The sequence below is a fragment of the Xenopus laevis genome, chromosome 1S (genome assembly GCF_017654675.1).
Source record: "Xenopus laevis strain J_2021 chromosome 1S, Xenopus_laevis_v10.1, whole genome shotgun sequence".
Lineage (NCBI taxonomy): Eukaryota > Metazoa > Chordata > Amphibia > Anura > Pipidae > Xenopus > Xenopus laevis.
The window spans coordinates 176,495,164-176,519,071 of NC_054372.1; the positions used below are offsets into that span (position 1 = coordinate 176,495,164).

A 23,908-nucleotide genomic window follows, 5' to 3' on the forward strand; every position below is an offset into this window, starting at 1 on the left:
AGGGTCAGCTCTTTTTAAAGGTTTTTTTTTTTTACTAATGCACATCACGGGGAGGGGGCAATTGCAGAAAATGAGGCTTGCATGTCTTATAAGCTTCAGGGCTGATTATTGATTATTGCGCTGGTTTCTGAGTTGCAATTTCATGTTACATTGCCACATTTATATTATACATATTCAGTATATTGTGAGTTGATCCCTAAGCTCAGTAAGTGACAGTAGCACAGAGCATGTGCAGAGAATGAGCAGAAAAGAAGATGGGGAGATACATATTTGGAGGCACAGATTTTCCCTGCTAAAGGGCTGGGGTTCCCTTGGGCTGGTATAGAAACCCAAAACATAATGTACAACATTTCTGCCCTACTTCTTTAGTTGAGGTTTAGTTCTCCTGTAAACTTCCTGACAGAAGGAAACTAATTTTCTGCTACTCTTGTGGCTTCTATATGACTTTTGATGATCACAAAGCTTAGCTTTTTCAACCTGAAATACACTGAGCATGTGCAGTGTTCTTGGCACATAAAAAATGATCTAGCAAGATCAAAGACCGGGAACTGCTATGGTCAACTAAAAGGAATGGAACATGATATACTGTTAAATGGCTGAGCATCTACTACAGTAAGGTCAGTATAGAGTATTTATAGCCCTATTGTTTTAGGATTTAGTTCTCATTAAAATACATTTTAATAGTAATTTAAGTTTGTTTATTGGATTGATTTTGTTTTATTTATTTATTACTAGAGAAATCCAGCAAGCTAGATAAATATTCCTTTTCTATGTAATATTTAAGGCTGGCACTAAGTTACTTAAGATCTGTACCACTGTAACATTTGACTATTAATGACAACAATAAAGGGTGTTATCATATATATATATATATATATATATATATATATATATATATATATATATATATATATATATATATATATATATATATATATATATATATATATATATATATATATATATTCAGAGAGCATAAACTGGAGCACTCCCAAGTCAAAATCAATGCCTAGGTGCTGGTTAAATAATTAATATCAAATTGGCAAATAAACCGCACAACCAGGTCTTGCATAGAGTGTAAAAATCACAAACTTATTTATTTATCGACGTTTCGGCTCCAAACTTAAGCCGTCTTCAGTTTGGAGCCGAAACGTCGATAAATAAATAAGTTTGTGATTTTTACACTCTATGCAAGACCTGGTTGTGCGGTTTATTTGCCAATTTGATATATATATATATATATATATATATATATATATATATATATATATATATATATATATGTTGTAAAAAGGATCAGCACACACTGTATGTCAGGTGAAAAATCTTTTCATTTATTGTGAAAATATCATCATAATCCGACGTTTCGGTCCCGCCTGGGGACCTTTTTCAAGGATATGGTGTGTCATTAGTGAGTTCCTTAAATACCCACCCCCCAACAGAGTGTTTAGGCGCCAAATGACGTCAAACTCAATTGTTTTTTGGCATAGCTTAACAGGATTCCATATGTAATGTCTATCTCTGGAGTTCAAACTCAAAGTTCTAATCATATCTTTTCAATTCGGCGACGTTTCGAGCCATCTTGGCCCTTTCTCAAGCCATGTGTATCAATGGTATAAAGCTTTATACCATTGATACACATGGCTTGAGAAAGGGCCAAGATGGCTCGAAACGTCGCCGAATGATATGTGCACATATATGGTGATGTGAAGTTTTTATCTTTCAATACAGAATTTAAGCATTAATCGTGAGTGCTGTCCATCCTTTCGTCTGTACATATTATAGGAAGCTAACGGGAGTATCCCGAAGGACGAGCACCACATCCATATCCACTTAAGCGTTACTAACCTTGTGTATATATCTATATATATATATATATATATATATATAAAGGGAGAAAAAGCCAGCACAGCTCGTATAAAGGTGTTTGTTGCCTGGGTGCTAACAGCAAAGCAATAGTAGATATCCGAAGACAGGCGAGCACACACAGGTCTTAGCAGGAAAACAAATGGTGTTTATTGAACAAAAAAAACTAACGTTTCGGCTAGCACTCTAGCCTTTCTCAAAGTACAAATGGAATGAAAAAACCAACCTTTTAAACCCCCAGTGGCGGGAAAAGAAAGAAAGTGACGTCATGGTGACAAGAATGTTGGGTGTAAGTAAACAATATAAAACAAAGGAACGTGAAAACAAAATAAATCCATCAAAAAGCTGTGAGAATACATATATATATATAAAGGGATCAATGGTTACAAAATGAGTACACATTTAAGTCTAAATTAGAAAAAATCAATAAAGCGCTACTGCTAAGTCAAATAGAAATTTTAAGTGCTGGGTATTGGACAATGTCGGCATTTCAATATGCAAAGGATATGCAGCTTAAATAAGCTGATCGTAGAGATAAGTGACCCTTGACAATGTTAGTAAATGTAGCAATACATAAATCATCGCTTGGCGAGAAGAAAACAAAGTGTCATGGAAGTCCGTTAACCCATTAGCCGCCAGGCTAGACATTGGAGGAGAAAGTGTCGATGCGAGAAAGGTGTACTGACAGTTGCACAAAGTCTAAATATGCCCATCAGGAGGTACGGCAGCCTGGATGCTGAAAAGCAGTATACGTTGTCACTGGTTGTGAGGTCCGTCATCAAAGAGACAAGCGATCGGTAGCGTGATGTGCGCTAACGAACGATTTCACCCCTCAGGAGTGACAGAAGCTCGTTCGCTGTTTCCCCGACTCGTAACAACGTGAGCCTTGAACATCCTCTTCACCGCCTTGAAGCCTCACACTGCTGCTGACTCCTGGGCACATCACGCTACACGTTATAATACACAAGTTTCAGTGCGTCATCAGACAGAAATGACATCAGAACTCACCGTATATAATTTTTCTATTAGCGTATATTCTGTGCAGTATAAATATATATATTAACAACTTTTATATCAACTGCACAGAATACACGCTAATAGAAAAATTACATTATTAATTACATTATTAAACACACAGATATTTTTTTCTTCCAAAAAAATATTACCACCAATCACACTGAAATTTTATAGACCTAAAACCTATGTATTTAGGCGCAACTCAACGTTACCTGCCCATATATACACACACATATATATATATATATATATATATATATATATATATATATATATATATATATATATATATATATAAGCATTTAACATTTTAACCAGTAAAATTACAATGAATTCAATATTCCAAGTCACAAACGGCACTACAGTATGGGATCCATTATCCGGAAACGCATTATGCAAATAGTTGAATTACTGGAAGGTTTCTCCCATAGACTCAATTGTAATCAAATACCCAATAGAGGCAATACAATCCTATTGGGTTTATTTTTTATTTAAATTATTTTTAAGGAGACATAAGAGATGGGGATCCACTTTTTTGGAAAACCCCAGGGCATTCTGGATAACAAGTTCCATGACTATAAAAATATCTTTTCATTTTAGCTTCCTGCATTTCCAATGCTCTATACAAACTAAATTCAGTTACACTTTAATACCATTCCTTATAAATAGCACTAATGCTGACCAGAGACATAAAGATCTAATCATTTGGCCATGTCAGCAAGCAAGCCAATCTTTGCCCAGTTGGCAAACCCAAGTGGTTGACCATATTGGGTTTGCATTATACATTTCTACTCTGGACCTACAATTGGTCATGTAAGGAGCCCATGAAGAGACATCTGTTTTTGACCTCATGAGCTGTTAGAGAATCATCAGCTAATCTAAATAATATATGATAATTATACCCAATTAGATATAGATAGAGAAGGCAATCACTTGTGGACCATACCAAGACAAATAGGACACTTTGTCAAAATGGGCTGTGTTGAAAGCCAGTGTCTATATATGGAACTTCTAACTTATAATGAATTGCCAGGGTCAACTGTTCCTTTTCATTTTAAGAATTTGGAATTTGGAGTCTAAATGTGGTTTTACAGATTGTTTTCATTAAGTGAACCCATAAACATATTCATCAACATATTGCACCATATTAGTCCAATGCTCATGTCACAAATCTATTTAGGATCCAACAACTCTAGTATGTGCAATTTCAGCAAGCTGGCATGAATTGTTAAGTGTATTTACAGACTCTGACTACAGTTCAATTGGACAGCAACCAATTATGTAAAAATAAATCATTTCTTATGTTTGAGAAAACCTTTTACCCTACTCAATACAGCTGCATGAAATATGGATAGCCTGTCATACATTATGAGTCACATGTCAATGCTATATAAATAATAGATGATAAGGATTATAACCAGTGAAGAATGAATTATCCACAAAACTGTCTATAAAATACTCAAAATCCTTAGTTACTTGTTTAGATTTTATAGTATTTGTTGGAGATTTACCTCATTAGCCTTGGATAAAGTTCAACACAAAAAGTAAGACAATTAGTCCCATTTATGTAATTTAGAAATATGTCATAAAAATATAATTATATATACAAAAAAGGAATACAGGGATGGTATATGTTATTTGGAAACACACACACACAAACACATAAATATATATATATATATATATATATATATATATATATATATATATATATATATATATATATATATATATATATATATATATATATATGTGTTGAATAAACCCAATGGGCAAGTTTTGCTTCCAATAAAGGTTAGTTATATCTTAGTTTGGATCAAGTAAAAGGTACTGTTTTATTATTACAGAGAAAAGGAAATCTTTTGTAATCCCTTTGGATTAGAAGATTGGATATAGAATTTTGTTTATAGCTAAAACAGTGCTGTGGCATGTGGCATTATTATCATGCAGCTCAACTCTTTCAAGGGCACAAGGATCCCCAGATTCTGGTTAAATGAAGACAAAATAAAAATGGCTCAAGTAGCAATCAGCAAACAAGAAACGGATCCGCACACACGCTATGATCAGCAGTTGGGGGGACACCCCTCTTTATTATATCACCTCGTGATCAACGTTTCGGGGGGATAAACCTCCCTTCATCAGGTCCTTGATCCTGATGAAGGGAGGTTTATCCCCCCGAAACGTTGATCACGAGGTGATATAATAAAGAGGGGTGTCCCCCCAACTGCTGATCATAGCGTGTGTGCGGATCCGTTTCTTGTTTGCTGTTGCTAAGGGACCTGGCCGGGGTCAACGGAGAAACCAGCACCACCAATGCAGTGAGAGGAAAGGCGAGTGTGCGGTAGGAACATATATTACAGAATCAAGTAGCAATCATCCTTCTCTCGCTCAGCCTTCAAGTTGATTGGGACTCTCCGTTTACTGCTTGATAGAGCGGACTCAGAGGAGACTACTTTGTGTAGTTGAGGCACTGGTGGAAAAAGGGCCTGTCCACAATATAGATTGGGAGCATTTCTCAGAATTTTCTGAAAACTACTCTGACCAAATCCACACAGATTTTTTCCCCTTATTATATATAGATTTTATAGAAAATTTCGTTAGGGAAAAAAACTCGATAAAATTGTGAAAAGATCAGAAGAACTAAACTTTTTTGATTTGACGTCCGAATGCCGTGACTTTTTCAGATTTGATGACCAAATACCGCAACTTTTTCGAAAACCCAGGCAAATCAGTATATCTTCGGGACATTTGCCATTGACTTCTACATGAACTTGGCAGGTCTGAGTTGGAGTACTTAGGACTTAATAAATCATAAAAAAATGTAAGGGTTTTTTCAGAAAACAAATTGTGTTTTTTCCCCTTTAAAAGGCCATTGAGAAAAAAAATCTGACTTTAATAAATAACTCCCTTGGAGTAAAGGAGGCAATTGTCCCCTTTTGAAACTAACTAAAGACTATTTTCTGTGTTTGCCATCCATAGGAAAAACAAAAGACTGAAACACTGAAATGGATTAATTAGATCTGCAACTATGTAATTATGTTACTAATTAAAAACAACATATTTCAAATAATATTTTTAGTTTTTATTTAAAAACCTGTAACTTTTAATTACACTCGCAAACTATGATAAACAATAATAAACTCTCCTTTGCTGAAGTGAGAGGTAAATGAGAAAAAAAAACTACGTGGAAAAAGCTGTTAACGTTTTCTTGATTTCTTAACAGAGTAAAAAATGTTGTAATGTTAAGAATAGGAACCCAAGGGCATGCTGCCAAATGTGCTAGTGTCTTAGTAGCTTTTTTGGCAAGGCCATGCATACGTTTAGTTCTTTAAAACATTTACATCTGCCAAAACATGAATGAATAAACAAATTTAATCGTGCTGGCAACAAAGGCATAAAAGCAAATGATGCTGAGAGAGACTGACTCAAATGAAGGAAAATATTTTAAAATTTCTCACAAAGTTTGCCTTACAACAATTACAATTAATTACAATTACAATTAATAAACAACTGGTAGCACCGTTTATGAAGCACTGGGACAATGGATAGTACAAGAAATGGGAGGCTCTGGTCATGTAGGACAGGGATAGCTTTCTACATGAGCTAGATAACATTTACTAACCAGACTGGTGCAGTCAACTAGAGCAGTTGGCGTATCCAAGTCTAATAAAGTTAGAAAAATAAAAACAAGTGTCAAATTGCTTTGGGTTACTGCCCTAGTCTTGACATGCATGGTATATTAATTAATACAAGTTCAGCAAAGACTGGGCGCATGGTGGAGTGCTGTTTACTCTTGGCCCTGACATAGATATTATTTTGAGATTGAAATGAGGTTATACCAAGCGTATTAAATTAGTAAAAAGTCAGAACAAGGTATTTATACTTCACTGAAAGACTAGACAAAATAAAAGAATGATGGGCTCAAGGGACAAAAGTATTACTTTACTTCATTATAAATCATTTAAAAATTCACCTTGTATTTGCAACTTATGAAGGGCAACTAACTCAGAAGCTGGACAGGAAACAAATGGAATGGAAAAGAAGAGAAAATAATGGAAGACTGTGGCTGCTCTTGCAAGTTTATAGAGATCAAATGTAATTCATAAAGTCAACAAGATATTTTAACCATAAAGAGAAGGCCGTCATAAATAGATTTGTTCTCACTTTAGAGGTAAAGAAATAAAGAAAGCCACTAAATATAGAACTAGCTAAGATTAATTTTTAAGATAGATATCTATACATTTTTACATACCCTGATTTTAAGTTTCCCTCATTTTACAGTTTTTTGTGGTCCCACCAATATTAGGGATGCAACAAATTCACTATTTTGGTATTTGGCCCAACCCTGAATATTTTGTGAAAGATTCAGCTGAATACAAAACTGATTCCGAATTTGCGGCCAGCAAGGGTTTAGTACTTTAGGGTTACAGAGAAACTTTTTACTCCTTGTTTAAGTGACGAAAAGTCACATGATTTTAAGTACTTTGTTTGGCAGGAACTAGGATTTGACAAAACAAAAACTGAATCCTGCTGAAAAAGGCCGAATCCTGCCCAGATTCCGAACCAAATCCTGGATTTGTTGCATCCCTAACCAATAGTGATGTGCGGGCCTGCCTGAAACCCGTGGGTCAGGGCTCCTGCACAAAATCTTTGGGTTTGTGGGCGAGTCCGGGTTGAGCTCTTCTCCCCGTCCGCGGATCTATAAATAGAGGGGAGCAGCAGGCCAGGTTGGGGACGGGTGTTAGGGTCGGGTGCGGGAAGAGAATTTCTCAACCGGCACACCACTACTAACCAATATATACTTATTTATCTTATTTCATGTTCATCTGAAAAGTGTAAAATGGAGAACATCAGTATCAACAGAAAGTAAACATGAACAACTCATTAAAAGTTGTTTTTTTTTTAAAATGAGTGCCCTCATATGTTTTTTATTTCACAAATGACCAATAGCTTAGGTATCATGAATGTATCATAGTGTCTAAGGTAATAGTTATATGTCCATAAGCTTGCTGAGTCAGTAGGGGGCATGAACTCAGATATAGGACTCTGTTTCAAACCAGATGTCTTAATTTGAGACATATGTGAATTTTAACATTTTTAACAATTCCATCTTTGCACTAAATGCAAGGCACTGAATACATCTGGTGCAAACTGATGCATTAAAAAAAACTCTTGAACTGCTATAAAAAGAACTTTACTTTTATAAAAATGGATTGATGACTTTGCACGTAAAATTACTCCATCTTCCAACAATTTTTTCAGTAACATCACCATAATAAGAACAATGATTGTGATTTTTTTAGTTGAAAGATATTTGGTGCTATAAAGACAACCCATGTTCAATGGAAATAACTATTACAGTATTTGAAAATTTGGCAAAAGCCAAGGGCAGAATGACTGACTAAGAGTTGTTAAAGCCTTATCCATACTGTGGTGTCAAGACTCGGCCTCCTAGAGAACTGGATATCCAGGGCTCATGCTCACCACAATTATATTTAACAATGCTAAGAGGCAGAATTACTACATTTGAATTTAAATTTTTACCACAATTCAACATTTTTTTAATAACATTTTTTAAAAAGTAAATTTATTTTAAGAAAAGTTATAAGATTTAATAGGCTTAAAACACAAACATTTGAATATAAAAACCTGGTAATAAAGGCAGATGAGTTCATGCAAAGGTCAAAGGGACTTGTATTAGCAGAGTTGAAACTATTTTTCAGTTTGAGTTTTTGAGATTAATTCAAAATTTGGCAGTGATAAATTTTGATCTTATCCCTTTCTTTGACTGGCCACATTATTTGCGTGTGTTTTGCTTTTACAATCTTTAGTGCAGGGCTTAAACAATTTCCTGCAATGGCACTGTCCACAGCTGGTAATTTTATAAAGAAGCAATATTTGTCTAGCCAACATAACCTCTGCCTTTGTGTACGGAATGTGCGGATTGTACCGACAAAGGGTAAAGAGCAAAATATGCAAGAATGAAATGAATTTGCATATCTGTCTTGTGGTGCAGGACTATGTAACACTTGCCCAAAATATAAAAGTAAAATGAATGGTATCTGGAAGATGTTGGCAGAGGCGTCCACAGAAAATTTTCCAGGGGGGGGGCATGAGAGAACGATTTTTAGGACATTGTCAGGGGAAATTGTTGTCCTGCATGCGCTGTCCTAAGCCAGAGGAATGCGACATAGCAAGCTTTTTTTACCCACCCATCCTCAAAGGCAGACGTCAGACGTCACACCTCGCTCCTCCCTCCTCAGCTGTCAGCTCTTGCTCCTCACTCCTCAGCCATCCGTCCTGGGTCCTCGCTTCTCCCTCTTCAGCCGTCAGCTCTTGCTCCTCACTCCTCAGGGTGGCATATTCAGCCCTGCGCCCTGATTATAGTTACTTGTTCTTGGTTCATTATTTTTTTTCTTTTTAATCTTCCGTTTTCTTTTTTTCATGTGATGCCATTTCTTTTAGCCAATAGGCGTTCCTAAAAGAGTGAGGAGCAAGAGCTGATGGCTGAGAAAGGGAGAAGCGAGGACCCAAAACAGATGGCTGAGTAGGGAAGAGTGAGGAGTAAGAGCTGACGGCTGAGGAGGGAGGAGCGAGGACCCAGGACGGAGGTGTGACGTCTGCCTTTGAGGATGGGTGAGTGAAAAAGCAGGCGACGTTGCATTCCTTTGGCATAGGAGATTGCATACAGGACAGAGATTTCGTCTGATTATGTCCTAAAATGTGATCCTTCCTCTCTCTGCTTCACACAATGAAGGCACGTCCAGGGGGGGGGGCAAGTGCCCCCCCTTGCCCCTAAGTGCGGGCGCCAATGGATGTTGTTGAAAATATATGGTAATAAACACAAATATCTCATGCCACTGACAAAAAGAAAGTGTTAAAGGGGCAAGTTTGAGTAACCTGAAATGATATAATAAGGGGATATTCCCCTTTAATAAAAATCAGTGCTGCTTATTTAGGACAATATAATTAAGTACAATGCGTCATAAGCATATTATAGTAATGTTTGGGGAAGGTTCCCACGCCAGAATTAAAATGTAACACTATATAATTGCAATAAAATAAAAACTATTGCTCAGATGTGCCTCTTAAATTTAATTAGTCAGTTTAAAATATAGTTCTCTTTTTCTTTAGCATTGTATTATATTTTTCTAAAGGGAAATTTCCCATTGGATCCCTTTACATTCATTCCACTTGCAAAAATCCCAAATCTTCTCATTTTGGAATGAAATGTTACACCAAAATAGCAACAAAAACATTGTGTCTCAGCAGCCAAACACTGTTGAATTTTTGCTAGTGTTACTTTGGGTGGGCGAGCATTTCATAGCGAATTTTCGCTAGCATTCATATCTGCCTAGCGAAACTTCGCTAGCACTCTTATGCTTATGTTGATTTGAATAGGGCGGGTACCTGAAAGTCCTATGGATGTCTTTATTAGTAATGTTGGTGCAAATGCTTGACACTTATTAATACAAAAGTCCAAGGAACCATAATAAAGACAGAAGAGATCCTCTAATGCCCTAGACATGAGCCCACCCTAAAACAAATGTGGCATGCCCCTCAAATGTCTGGAAAAAAAATGTTAACACAAACTTCTTTAATAGTTCAGACTTTTGAAGGCACTCCCGCTTTAATGCATTTCCGGCTTACAGGATATGATGTCACTGACATAAGATTGAGGAAGATGTAGCTCCGTTTTATCAGTTCACCTGGTCTGAGGTGGCGAAAGAAACTCTGGCAAAAAAGGTAACGTTCAGTAAAATTCGCAACTTAGTGAATTTGCGGAGTAATGACAGCACAAAGTCACCTACCGATAGGGTGTGAACGAACGATAGCGACGGTCTTTTTCGCTAGTGAATTGTAGTCTACGCCTGTTAGTAAATTGGCTAAGGCCCTGTGGATGGTATTTCTGGCGAACTGCCGCTAGCATCAGCGTGTCACACTTTAGTGAATCTGCCCCATAGAGGTTGACCAAATTATGAATTATCATTATAATGTAGATTAGCATTGTGTTTCATTGAAAATTGAACTAAAAAACCTAATTTAAGTAAATTCACAATTTTACTAAAAACATCCAAGTTCTCTTTACATTTTTTTGATCCTATTGATATCAACAAGGTGTGTTGAGTCCACAGAAGATAATTAAAAAGCACATATATTAGGTGATTTGTATTGTTTTTTTTTTTTACTAAACAACTATGTTCCTATGTCATATATTTTCAAAAACAGACAGAGAAAAAGAAGAGAAATTGATCAATGCACATTCCCTGGTCCCGTCTTACAAGTAATCTATGCAGATGCATGTATTTACAAAGACAGGGGATTTTTTGTTACAAAATTATGATCATAAGATTGATAAGCCACCATACCACGTCAAGGTAAAACCCATAAGGCGGTCCCTAACTATTTACCTCTGGTCATAATATCAAATGCTAAAGCCTCATAAGAGCATTGCCTGAAATAAAGGTCTCACAACCAAGGTCTTCTTTTCGGAAGTTCAGCAGCTACGCTGCAGGCCAGGCTTCCATGTGGTTGTAGCACCCCCACACTCGTCCCTTTAAATGGTGGAACAATGCCTTTGAAAACGGGTGTTGGTCTGGGCTATTTCACTCTCTTAAAGGACCAGTAACATCAAATTTTTTTTTACAGAATTCATTAGAATACCATGAAAAAAAACACCAAGACAAATAAAATCTTAAATTAGCAAAGCCTTTATTAAGAAATAACTTACAGAAACTCCACTTCCTGTCCTCTACAGAAACGGCGACCATCCATACGGCGGCGTTTGATTTCTCCTCCCTAGCTATTCTAGTGACACTGTGTTCTCTGCCCCCATCTCCTTCTCCACCTCTGTGCCGATACCTCTTCCTGTGCTGCCAGTAGATTATCCGTCCTTCGCTACAATCAGTTGCTGGTGCCTGTTCTCCTCCTGTTCTATATCCAGATGGGCACAGTACAGCACGGAGTACTTCGCCATTACCAAATCCCCGAGGTCCCAGAATGTCAGCACTTCTCATCCCAGGCAGCAGTAAGCACAATCCCGGCTGAACAGCGAAGTGGCAGTATAGTAGAGCTGTACCCCAGTCCGAATTGCTCGCCCCTCTCTAGCAGTGCCTATGGAAAAGCAAAGGGTACTCACTGTGCCCATGATTCTTCGCCCGGCAGTCAGTGTTTGGCTACAGACAACAGCTCTCAGGCACTCGTGCGCCAGTTGGATCGCTCATTCCGGCAGAGTGAAGGCTGCAGCACATATCCCATACACTTCTATAGCGTAAGTGGCAGGTTCCGGCGTTTTCTTCGCCAAACACCGAATGGAGTGCTCAGTGCAGAGACTAACGATTTGCTCAGACAGCAGCGGTTTTGCATAGACTGGACTCAATCAAGAGCGCTTTTCGCCCCCCATGCGACTACAGACTTATCCTTGCAATTGTTGGAGCACGTGAAGGGATGTGGCCGCTGCTGCCTCTCAGTGGGAGACACGGAGTTTCTGCTTTAGGGATAAGCGCTGCAGCCTTCACTCTGCCAGAATGAGCGTTCCAACCGGCGCACGAGTGCCTGAGACTGCCACTTCACAGTTCAGCCGGGATTGTGCTTACTGCTGCCTGGGATGAGAAGCGCTGACATTCTGGGACCTCGGGGATTTGGTAATGGCAAAGTACTCCGTGCTGTACTGTGCCCATCTGGATATAGAACAGGAGTAGAACAGGCACCAGCAACTGATTGTAGCGAAGGACGGATAATCTACTGGCAGCACAGGAAGAGGTATCGGCACAGAGGTGGAGAAGGAGATGGGGGCAGAGAACACAGTGTCACTAGAATAGCCAGGGAGGAGAAATCAAACGCCGCAGTATGGATGGTCGCTGTGTCGCCGTTTCTGTAGAGGACAGGAAGTGGAGTTTCTGTAAGTTATTTCTTAATAAAGGCTTTGCTAATTTAAGATTTTATTTGTCTTGGTGTTTTTTTTCGTGGTATTCTAATGTATTCTGTAAAAAACTGGTCCTTTAAAAGCCACAAGCGGGGGAGGATTAATCTCATGGAATCAATGCTGGGGTCTAGGTTATCTCTCCCCTTTGTAAGCTAATGGCAGGGGAGGACTAAGCCCTATGATTGAAGCCAATGCCCAGGCCGGGAGACCTTTTATTTCAGGTAATGCTCTTATGCCGGGAGGCTTTAGCATTTCATATTATGACCAGAGGTAAATAGTTAGGGATCGTCTTATGGGTTTTACCTTGACGTGGTATTGTGGCTTATCAATCTTTTGTAACTAAATTTTGTAACTAAAAAACCCTGTCTTTGTAAATACATGCATTTGCATATATTACTTGTATGACAGGGGACCAGGGAATGTGCATTGAACAATTTCTCTTCTTTTTCTCTATGTCTGTAGTTAATTTGGCCAGATCAGTAGCACTTCCATTGTATTTTAGTACATTTTTCCATGGAGTGCTCCCACAACCTTTCCTTTTTGTATTTTGAAAAACAGACAGACATGTGATTATAAAAGGAATACAACTTGGGTATCATGACAAAGCATTAAATCAGTCATTACACTACCAAAGAGAAACCATGGGGGCAAGGGTGAGTGCATTTGTTTTTTTGTTTTGCTACACTGGACCTGTCCTGTCCCACTTTAACAACTTTCCAGTGAACCTCATAAGCCATATCCTGTAGTTAATGGGCTGTTAAGATTTTAGAGCTTCTGTAGGTCTACTGTAAATCCCAGATCCCTTATGGAGAACTGAAAAGCCCTAATGAAAAAGTTACCCAGTTGATGGAACATGAAACCTTACACTTTACCTTTCCAGGCTAATAAACTGGACACAGTGCTCATACTGAAAACAGATGGTGCACATTTTCATCAGCTTCAAGCTACATTGATATCCTATTTATATGGCTGCTGGGAAATGTGCTTGATAAGCCATATTAAGAAGTCTGGGATGTGCAAATGCTGTTGTTAAGGGAGTAAGAGCAATAAATCGCTTTGACATAATTTAAAAAATTGTCAGTTTTATATCTAAATTGCATATGAACATTTATTTTGCAAGCTGAATTAGTAGGCTTCCAATAAATGTCTCTAAGCTGGTGTTACAACACTCAGTACTAACGTCATTTTGAGTAACAAGCAATCACATTTGCCAGAATAATGGATTCGGAATTCCTTTTCATTAGGACAAACAGTATAATCTTTCATGAACAGCATTATGTAGCAATGACCTCTCTTATGCACATTTGATTTTGCTGGGCCAATACTTACAAAAATAATAAGAATTAAACATAATTTTTCAATGGAAACAACCCTATAAAGACAAATTCTCCAAACAACCCAATTAATTCCTATACCACAGTAATTATCAGGCCACAGGATACAGGAAGTGCCCCAAAATACAATCAACATAGTGGCAAGGCAACATAATGTATTTAATTTGTAAACAATTTTACTGCAGAACATCGCAATGAGGCGGCTTTGGGCATATAAACGTCCCGTATAGCTAAGTATTAAATGTGACAGTTGATTCTACATACTAGTTAATCACATACATTTTAAGCAATGCTCCCTTTACTTAACTAAGTGCATAGAAGTCAGTTCTTTAGTAGACTTTAGCAGAACAGATTCTCTTGCTATATTTTCCCATTATTTTTTCCAATTCTTTTAACAAGATACCCTATCCCTGCTGATGAAATGTAGAATTACAGCATGGTACCACCATCTTTACTTTGTGAATTAAGCAAATCTTGATTAGTGTTGATTCTCTATACAACCATTTAAACACATTATTAAGCATCTCAGCCTTTTATTTTCCACACTTTATGGTGCTGCACAGCTTGCAAATTCTTGCAAAAGTCTTGAATTTCTTCGCAATTCATGACAAGTAATAAGGAGGAAGAACATGTGCAGAGGACACATTGTAAGGGGTGGGTGCACAATTTCATAGGTGTTGGGCGGTATTTATTAAAATTCAGATTTTTCTCATATTAAAATTAGAAAAATCAAGCTAATTGCTAACCAAGATTTTGCTCAATTTACTAACAAAAACAGGACGAAAAGTCTCAACAAAATCATGCAACAATTCGAATTGTGCAGCTTTTTCGAATTGTTGCCCGAAAAAATTTAATTTTTTGAGTTTTTGAATGAAAACCAGCGTCAAGTAGCCCAAACCCTCGAACATCAAAAAGGCAAAAAACATATTCCAATATCGCCATTGACTTTGACGTGACTTCGAAATGCTTTAGCTGGAGTATTTTCGGATTTGGGTTTTAGCAGCTTTGGGGCAAAAAATCTTGGAAATTTTTTTTTTCCCTTAAAAAGTTGAGCAGAAAAATTAGAGGCTTAATAAATACACCCTTAGTGAATTCCAGAAAGGGACATGGGGCCCCTAAGTAAGGAAAATCTGAAAAAGCTGATTCCTGATAGTTTCCATGTGTATATAAACACACACACACAAATAAAATCTGCTTTTAACTTAAAAATGATACTTTTAACACCAAAAGACCCCCAATGGGAAATTCTCCCAAAAAAGTACAAAGAATCATGCCACAACTGAAATAAACCCATACATTTTAAAGGTATTTCTTTGTAACCCTCATGAGTTCAAGCCTGGCAGCAGCCTGAGTTTCATCAGTCTAAAATTACTCAGTCATAGGTCTAAAAGCTAGACTTGGCTAGAAAGGTTTATTTTCTGAGAAAATATTTGAGAATGACATTTAAAAGAACTACACCATCCAGAGTTTGTAATTTTGCAGACCATTTTAGATACTCTAAATTTACAATGAAAAACAGATCCAAAATGCAAAATCAATGATCATTTTTAACCAGAACTACAATTAAATGGATTTTTAAAAAAAAATCTAAATTCAGTTCTACAAACGAAGAACATTCTCAAAGAAGCCTATAAACACCTTCAAATATCATCTCAATTTCAGATTACTTTCCAAAATAGACTGATAATTTGGGAAACTTTACAGCTGTACCAACAAAGACATGTCTGAAAAAAACTATTTTAGGGGCTGAAGTTAGCATTGAAAGGGCCGGAATTTTAAAAAACATAAATTTTATTTGTTCACATATAGATACTTAATGGCAGATTTAAAACCCAAAACCGGAAACAGCTTTAGTCTTGCAGAGCTTGTCCACAAAATATTATTACAAGGGCATATTATAGCATTTAAGAGATGTGTATTTTGCCATCCCAAATGGAATTAAAAGAGGTGTTAACTTTTATATTACCATAAGGCCATGTTCTATTCAAATTGACCTTAGCGTAAGAGTACTAACGAAGTTGCTAGGCAGAAATGACGCTAGCAAAAGTTCGCTATGAAAGGCTTGCGCTGACGAATTGTGGTGTGAAGTGTGGCGGAGCCTACGCTGTCAAAAATTTGCCCTTTAGTGAATTTGCCAATCTTTTAGCTAGTTCTCTATCCAGATACAAATACTATGTTCCAGGCCAATCTAGAACATTCACTTTTGTGTTCTTTAACCATTCTTGTGTGTTTAAGATTGTTGTCTTACTGCATGACCCACTGTCTCTTAAGATACAGTTCACAGACAGATGTCTTGACATTTTCCCTTAGAATTATCTGGTATAGTTCAGAATTCATCATTCCATCAATAATGGCAAGCCTGGATGCAGCAAAACAAGCCCAAACTAGGACAATCCCACCACGTTTCACATATGGGATAAGGTTCTTATGCTGGAATGTAGTGTTTTTCTTTCTCCAAATGTAACATTCCGCATTTAAGCCAAAAAGTTCTATTTTGGCTTCAATCATCTACAAAACATTCTTCCAGTATCCTTCTGGTTTGTCCACATGATCTTTAGCAAACTGTACACCGCATTGCTGTTCAGTGTTCTCCAAATGGTGAACTCATGAACATCAACATTACCCAATGTGAGACAGACCTTCAGTTGTTTAGAAGTTGCCCTATGTTCCTTTGTAACCTTTAGGATTATTAGATGTCTTACAGTCTGCGTTATCTTTAATAGCTACCACTTCTGGGTATGGTAATAATGGTCTTAAATTCCCTCCATTTGTACACAATCTGTCTGACTGTTGATTGGTGGAGTCTAAACTCATTTGAGTTTACTATATGCCCTGCTGTGATCTATAATTTTTTTCTACAATTCCTTCATTTCTAATTGGAACCAGCTATTTCTTTTGCAATTAAAGTATAGGCAGCAGGGTCATTTACGCAATTTCAGCCAAAACGGATCCCATAGCAATTATATAATCTGAGCTCAAGAAAGAGTGACGTCAGTCTTAAATTCTGAGCACCTGCCCTGCCAACACTGTATCTTGCCTGGGATTGTTGTAAAGACAGAACAACATTTAGGACTGTTTAGTTAAGGTTATTGCTGCTAAAGGAGACCATCAATTACACTAAGATGGATTAGCAATAATAATATTTGATAGACATAATTATTTATAACTTCCATTGTTTGAAAAACTACATATAAGTAGAAAAAAGATTGATGACAGACATAAGGCATTTTAATGTAATTTTGTCCCCTATAAATTTCCAGTAAGAGCCAATTTTTTTTGGTTTGATAATATAAAATATGTATTTTATTTATTCAGTTCTGAATTTGTCCAAAATATCTTTCTTTATGCTAATGAAATTAAAGACCACAATAATTTCATATTATTTTACACAGAAACTTATCACTTTACATTTTCACTAAATCCCTGGCAGAGCAACAAATTTGCCAAAGACCACGAATTAGAAAGCTGTCTCACTTATTAACTAAATACAGGCACAAATAAGTGAACTGTTATTTAATTTGCATTTGTCCCTGCTCAGAAACTATCTTAAACCTTGCTTATATTACCTTCACCAACAAACTAAGCAAAAGGCCTTTATTTCAAAGCGATAAAATGACATCTCCTCTACCAGTTGAAAATTCTTCATTAACAAACATCTTACCTTCTATAATTATTGTGATTAATGTCCTGAGCACTTATTTTTAAAAATGTTACAGTTTATACATGCTATGATACACCTACTACAAAAGGCATGAACAGGTATGGCTATAATAAACAACATATCACATTTACAGTATCTATCCTTTTAATGACTAAGTTTTACTAGACACTTGGAAGGCCATTTATTAATATCTCTAAAACCTCTAAAAATTTAAGTTTGTCAGACAATAACAAGCAAAAAAAAAAAACAATCCTGAAAAACCTCTAAAAGTCTGAATGGTTAAAAAAAAGTCCAATAGGATCATAACAGCTCCCATTGACTTCAATTGGACCTTGATGGCTTTTATTTAGAGATGCTATTCTATTTTCTATTTTTTGTGATTTTTACATTTTGGGGCAGATTTATCAATATGTGAGTTTAAAGCTTAAAACATAAAACTCACCAACGTTCTATTCATTCCTATGGAATTTTTACAATTGTATTTATCAATGGGTGAAACTTAGAACTCACCAAAAAAACAATCCGAAAAACCTCTAAAAGTCTGAATGGTTAAAAAAAAAGTCCAATATAATCATAACAGCTCCCATTGACTTCAATTGGACCTTGATGACTTTTATTTAGAGATGCTATTCTATTTTCTATTTTCAGTTTTTTGTGATTTTGACATTTTGGGGCAGATTTATCAATATGTGAGTTTAAAGCTTAATACATAAAACTCACCAACGTTCTATTCATTCCTATGGAATTTTTACAATTGTATTTATCAATGGGTGAAACTTAGAACTCACCATTTGATAAATATGGTTCTGAAAATCCCAGGAATGAATAGAACGTTTGCGAGTTTTTATTTGTTAAGCTCTAAACTCAAACTCATTCAAAAATGTTGAAATTCTAGAGTTTTAGCGAAATTTATAAAAACACAATTTTTATAAAAAGAATACAATTGGTTTAAAAAAAAGTAGCCTAAGAGCTAAATTATTCTTTTGTGTGAGTAATTTTAAAAGCAAGGTACAGTTCTACTGTTAAAACTGTCCAATAAATGAGAATAAAGTCCAAGGAACTGTCACTGGAAATTAGGAAGCCTTGGTAACCATGTAATACATATTTAGGAAAAGATCCAATAAAGCTGTATATACTGTTTTTATTGGTTCTTGGTGGGAATTTTATAATGTGGCATTAAATTGCATACTTGGAACAGTAGCAGGAGGAGAGTCAGACCTGGATTCAAGCATGAACAGGTGGCAGAAAGCAGGGGAAAGCAATAATTCAGATGTTTATAAAAGACCAGTGTGATGTGTTTTTAAAGCAGGGTTTTTAAGCTCTTCTTCTAAATATAGTAGATAGCTTCATGGCCCGCAAAATCCTTTACAAATATAGTTATGAAGGTTTTCATTAATTTAATGCATGATATATTGTATTTAGAAGTAAGAAATCTAAAGAAACTGAAGTTGCATAGTCTTGAAACCGTTTCACCACCCATCCTAGCACAATCTTTAGTAGAAGGAAATTACCTGGAAATTTAAACCCTTAAAGGAGACGTATATACGGTAGGATAAATGGAACCCCTCTAATTGCTGGTTTTACTTTTGCCTGTAAATTAATTTTGTCTTCAAAAATTGCCCCTATATTTGAGCTCCACATAGGTGTTCCCTGGTCTCACATAAGCTTATCAATATTGTGCTTAATAGTTAGTTAAATAACCCAAGATACAAATAGCAAAAATATCAATACAAACCCTTGCTTTATAAATTAAAAATTTGCTGGATACCTTTGAAAAAGGTTTTGCTGGATCACAGAATCAAATCTGAAATTCTTAGTATGTCACAATATGGGATACAATACATTTTCTAGCATTAACAGTACAGAAGCTGTTACTCCATGAAAAAAGTAACCCAAACTCTACTGAGAAATAAAAAAAAATAATTTGGTGAATGCATGAGTTTATAATTTAGAGAAAGTGAATCACAGGACTTTTTATATGTGCTGCTCTTCATTCGATTTCTACTATAAAAAAAACAGTTGCAAGGAATATTAATCCAGAACCTACCTATCCAATTCAGATAAAGAATTTTTTATTTTTTTTTAATTTGTTTTTTATTAACTTTTTCAAAAAGACATACAAAAGTACAGAAGAAAACAAAAGAAAGTCTTACAATTGTCTACCTAGGGTAGTCAAAGGTTACATATTAGGTACAACAAAGCAATATGCATGCATTTGCTTCATGAAGAGCAACACAACCATGCCTAAGTCACTGCTTGAAATGAGTGAGTAGCAGTGTCAGGCAACTCAAGCCAAGGACCCCATATCTTTAGGAATTTTTCGGGACACCCTCTAGCTCAGGGATCCCCAACCTTCTGAAGCAGTGAGCAACATTCAGAAGTAAAACGAGTTGGGGAGCAACACTAGCATGAAAAATGTTCTTGGGCTGCCAAATAAGTGCTGTGATTGGCCATTTGGTAGCCCCTATGTGGATTGTCAATCTACATTGAGACTCTGTTTGGCAGTGAACCTGGTTTTTTTACAACAAAACTTGCCTCCAAGCCTGGAATTCAAAAATAAGCTCCTGCTTTCAGACCACTGGGAGCAACATCCAAGGGGTTGGAGAGCAACATGTTGCTCATGAGCTACTGGTTGGGGATCACTGCTCTAGCTAAATACACAGCCTTCTGCAGGGGGAGAATTTCGTTTATTAATCGTTTCCATCGACTTAAAGAGGGGGGGCAAGTATCCTTCCAGGTCAGCAAAATGGCTTTCTTAGCATAATAGAGTAGTTGCAAATAAAATAATCTCTGGCACCGGGGAAAAGTAAGTGGTTCAGTGAGACCCATTAGACATAGCTCCGGGGAGCGAATATTCGGTAAGTCAAAGCTAGATTGAATATAATCTAGTACCGTCCCCCAGTAACCTTGTATACTAGGGCATTCCCAGAACACATGGAAGAGAGTACCAACCTCCACTCCACATTTGTAGCAGGTGTCTGGTGTTCCCGGGTAAATCTTGGCAAGACGTTGGGGGGTGAGATACACCCTGTTGAAAAATTTTATCTGTATCAGTCTATCCCTATTTGAAATGAAAAGTTCTGGAATCTGCTCTATGACACCCTTCCAAGCCTCCTCATCCATAGCTGGGATATCTACTTCGATAAAGAATTTTTCAGCTTCCGTATGTTTTGCTCCTATTAAAATTTCAATAAAAAATAAAGCAAGCATTTTCAAATGCACAAATCCAGACTGCCTAACTGGCTTTGATCCATTACATGGGAAATAAATTAGTGAATGTTCTAACAGACATCCTATCTCAGTGCCACAAAACACATTTCCCCTGCAAAATGTTTGAATGTTATGATCTTATGACTCACTGCAAGATACAATTTGCAGGAGGACGAGTGACAAAAATTCAACATATTATTCATTCATATCCTCTCATGCGTCAATGAAAATATTGTAAAGTAATTCCACAATAATCTGCTGAATAAGACTAAACAAAGATGTAGGTATTCACTGAAGCTTGGAAATGACTATTCAAAGGAAAAAGTATAACCAAGGATCTTAGCTAAAGGAAAGGTCTTTTAAGGTCATTATTTCTGAAATTTGACTTGTTCCATGTGCAACATGAGGAAGGCAACAGGAACGTAAGGATCTTAATCCTCTCTCTGTAGGACGAAATGCACACTTTCATTGCACATTATGCTAAGTAAATGTTTAATATGTTGTGCTCTTTCAGTGCTATTTTCAATATAAAAGTATACTTTAAAATTTCCAAAGTAGTACTCCAAAAATGAGCATACTTTAGATTCCAAGGCCATGAATTCTACTAGATGTATTTATTGAGGATGCACTGAATCCACTATTTTGGATTCTGCCGAACCCCTGAATCCTTCAAAAAAGATTCGGACGAATACTAAACCGAATCCGAATCCTAATTTGCATATGAAAATTAGAGGTGGGAAGGGGAAAACATTTTTACTTCCTTGTGACAAAAAGTCATGCGATTTGCATATGCAAATTAGGATTTGGATTCAGTTCGGCCAGGCAGAAGGATTCGGCCGAATCTGAATCCTGCTGAAAAAGGCTGAATCCCAAACCGAATCCTGGATTCCATGCATCCCTAGTATTTATACCACAGGAAACCATACATTTTGGAACATCAAGGGATTACTCAACAGTTTGATGCACATTATCCATAGAATTACAATGACTGTGTGGCATGTAGATTCATGAGAATGAAAATATTGCACACAAATATTTCACAAGTGAAAACAAGTGTGAATTATTATATACAGGCTTGGGACCAGTTATCCAGAATGCTGGGGACTTGGGGTTTTCCAGATAACGGTTTTCTTTATACCTTAAGTCTACTAGAAAATCATGTAAACATTAAATAATACAGACTGCTTCAAATAAGGATTAATTACATCTTAGTTACAATCAAGTACAAGGTACTGTTTTATTATACAGAAAAAGAAAATAATTAAAAAAATTTGGATTATTTGGATAAAATGGAGTCTATGGGAGACAACCTTTCCGTAATTAGGAGCTTTCTGGATAATGGATTTCCGGATAAAGTATTCCCTACCTGTAAATCGGTATAACCGAGTCCTAGTGGAATTAAAGGAGAAGGAAAGGTTAAAACTAAGTAAGCCTTATCAGAAAGGTCCATCTAAATATACCAGTAAACCACCAAAGTAGTGCTGCTCTGAGTCCCCTGTCAAAAGAAACACAGCATTTCTTTCCTTCTATTGTGTACAAATGGGCTTCTGTATCAGACTTCCTGCCTTCAGCTTAAACCACATTGCCCTGGGCAAGAGCATGCTCAGTTTGCTCCTCTTCCCCACCCCCTCCCTTCTCTACTGTAATCTGAGCCCAGAGCAGGGAGAGACTCAGGCAGGAAGTGATGTCACACCATGTTAATACTGCAGCTCCTATCCTAAACAAACAGAGAGTTTTTAGAGCTTTTTACTCAGGTATGGTAAAACATTCTACATAATAAATATAGCATTCTAGCTTGCACTATTGGAGCTAATCTATTGGCAATAAAATGCCTTCGTAGCTTTCCTTCTCCTTTAAAACATATGAGTAAGCGTTGAATACATAAAAATATTTAACAGCAGGTATAAAAAGGTAGACGTCTTTGTCGTTATTTAAATTCAGAATTAAAGCCATATACTTATAATGAGGGTAATAAGGTCAGCTACCATTACAAATGGAATACGCTTTGCAAATAGGATAGGGAAATCTGGTGAACTAACAAATGTAATCTCTTTGTTTCCAGAGTCCTCTTGAAGTCATCAGTAAGCGCTGTATGCATTACAAACATAGTAGTGTATAGTGTGCAGTAAAAAAAAAAGAAACAGGTTTGTGCATTGTGTCTTGTGAACAGTATGCAGTGTTTGCATTCCCACGAATGCTCCTTTGCACACATCACAAACTTGATACAAGTTCCTGTTTAATAGCCTTAGTACTGTGCCCTGTTCAATGTTCAACACATACAGTGCTCAGTGATAACTTCACAAGGAAACTCTGCAAGCACTGGATAATAAAAGAAGAGAGGATTTTAGTACAAGCAATGATTTTGGAAGCCTACTAGTAGTAAGGAAGAAAAGTTGCAAGAAGTTGTGGATGTAGTGACCGTCAGCTATTATTTTCACAATTATACAGAATTTTTAAAAAAAATTCTGTATAATTATAATCTGTTTGCTCTTTTGAGAAATGGATTCCAATTGCATTGGAATCCATTTCTCAAAAGAGCAAACAGATTTTTTTATATTCAATTTTGAAATCTGACATGGCGCTAGACATTTTGTCAATTTCCCAGCTGACCCAGCACTATTAACCGATTCATTTTGAAAAAAAAAATTTTTCCCATGACCGTATATCCCTTTAAGAAAAAATTTATTTTTGCATTAACTATTTATAACTGCAATTAAAAATCCATGATAGTTCCCCTTTAATATGTAGTTTCTTTAATGTACTATTACATGAAACTGCTCAATAGGTCTGTTGATATGATATTCCAAGGAGGAAAGATTCTGTTGGAAGCATAGAGAGATAAGATATTATAATACTTTTTAAATTATAGCTTTAAGAGCAACAAGACAGTGAACA

The 23,908-nt window shown here is 36.5% G+C and overlaps 1 protein-coding gene across 2 annotated transcripts in view; it reads right to left on the bottom strand.

Moving 5' to 3' along the window:
* adamts6.S (ADAM metallopeptidase with thrombospondin type 1 motif 6 S homeolog) overlaps window positions 1-23,908 on the bottom strand; it is a 169,695-nt gene that overhangs the window by 98,985 nt on the left and 46,802 nt on the right. The gene's annotated exons all lie outside the window — the stretch shown is intronic.